Source organism: Diadema setosum, chromosome 22, assembly GCF_964275005.1.
Source record: "Diadema setosum chromosome 22, eeDiaSeto1, whole genome shotgun sequence".
Lineage (NCBI taxonomy): Eukaryota > Metazoa > Echinodermata > Echinoidea > Diadematoida > Diadematidae > Diadema > Diadema setosum.
The window spans coordinates 9,036,144-9,038,418 of NC_092706.1; positions in this window are offsets into that span (position 1 = coordinate 9,036,144).

Sequence of the window (2,275 nt, forward strand, 5' to 3'; positions counted from 1 at the left end):
TGATTTGATTCAATACAAAATAATTGCATTAATCATAATGTCAGACTATTCAACGATGAATTTCACATTTTTTGGACAGACAATAGACGCTATTGCCAGTAGTTAAGAAGAAGAAGTTGGGCAACTCCAGAATAAGAACTTCCGAATTACCGAGGCCATTCTAATTCTTTTCATCTTGTGTGTGTGTGTGTGTGTGTGTGTGTGTGTGCGTGTGTGTGTTTCTTTTTTTAATTATTGCTAGCTGTTGAAATGAGTCGTATACTGATGCGGGGGTTTTTTCTGTGAAATTTACCTTTTGTATGGCATTTTAAGAGAAATATATCGCATGAATCAAAAGAGGTGAAATCGATATTGCAATACGGTATTTGTCTATCATTATATCACTATTTTGAGAGAAGTCAAAGCTTCAAAATGGCACAAACAGATCTTACAATTGCACTTTGACTCGCAATGAATTGACCGCTCACTAAGATTTCTGACGTGACCTCGTGCGGATATTAATCAGAGAGAATCACCCTTTCTTTTCGTTTCTAGCATTCTTTTGTTCCCCCATCGATTAGCGAGGCGCAGCGCGATCCATCGAGCATGCTGATTTTTCCCCTCTTTAGTATTTTTCTTTTTCTTTCGCCATCAAGCTGTATAAAAGAAAGAAATCATATTGACGTTTCTTGTGGTTTAGGATCACTCCCGCACCTTGGGAAAATCAAAGATATTCCCACCTATTCACTATGAAATCAATACCAGGCAGGGATGGAGTTCAAATAGCGTCATGTGATCAAGGTAAACCTTATACGTGTATCATTTACACAGCAACAAAGGGAGACGGTAGAGGGAAAGTTGATGCAGTCGACCTGAAATTATGAAAATGATATCTTATTACGCTTTGCGTAACTCGAGGGGAAAAAAAGAGATGAGAATCACATAAATATGCAACCATCATGGGAGGTCCTAGACAACAGTCGTTACAGGTACGTTCACATGATCATCACTGGAGCACCATCTTGTTTTCGAGGAAATTTTCTATCTGCTATCATCCTATATCCTTGCTGAGGTAATAACATTACTTGGGGTATTCGACTCAATTGATGAGAAATTTGATTTACAAACTCTAATGATTGTTCCGTAGAATATTCGGTCAAGCAGAATTCATGAAACTTAACTTTGTGTTTGGTAGTTGTTAATTTTAGGAGTCTCTTAAAAATTAGAGCCTCCGTCGCACTTTAGGACAACGCGATACATTATTTTTTCTTGTTCTTTGTTCTTATTGATCACTGCTTTAAAAGCAACACTGATTTCTCATTCCTTGGGAAATTCTTTTTCTTCCTTTAAAGAGACAATTTCAAAATACTGTTTCTAGAAGTTGAATTGTTCAGTTTTCTCTGAAGGTTTATTCTGGGGAAAGGAGCACTTTAGAATCTGAGAACAATATTATAGCCATTTATTTTATCGCTTTGCACATTCACAGAGGTGACTTAATACAGTACCAACAAAATTTTAAAAGAAATCTATACCGTGGATTTAGTTGGTGATAAAGAAAAGGCATGTATTTTATTGACCAAAGCTTATTATAGTTTCATGTTTCTACCATGTCTCCAGTAATTATAAAGAGTTTTTGGTTCACTTGATTTTGTTTAGTTAAGAAATTCTTATTTATTAAAGGGGGACACCTTACATCCCCAGTGTGCACAGGGCTATTACAGAGATAGCAATCAAATCCATGATTTATGTGATATCGTACATGATGTGAAAAACAGAAAAAAACTTGCAAAACGCTTTGGAACTTAAGGTAAGAGCTAAAATGTCATTCCATAAAGATGCTGAAATAAATTGTTGTTATGATTAACTTCTAATCTCTCGCTTTTTTTTTTTCCCTTCCGTTCGTCATGACTTTTAATTCCTGAATGGTGGGAGGAAACTTCTCTGTTTAATCGAACGATACTACACATATCATACTTATGAACGTGCAAAGAAAGTAGTTTTAGAATTGATTAAATTAATTCTACTTATTCATTGAATTGCATTTCTTTTTATTCGTAGTAAACTCGTCAGGTAAAGGTATTCATTTAATTAAGTGGTCAAATTGATTATTGAATTAATTGTATTTATTCAAAAAATTGCATTTCTTTTTATTCTTATAGTCAACTCTTAAAGGCATTCATATATAATGATTTGATCACATTGATTATTGAATTAGTTGTACTTATTCAATAAATTGCCTTTCTGTTAATACTCAAGTCGTCAGGTCGTGCGGCAGAGCAAAGATTACACACGCGAT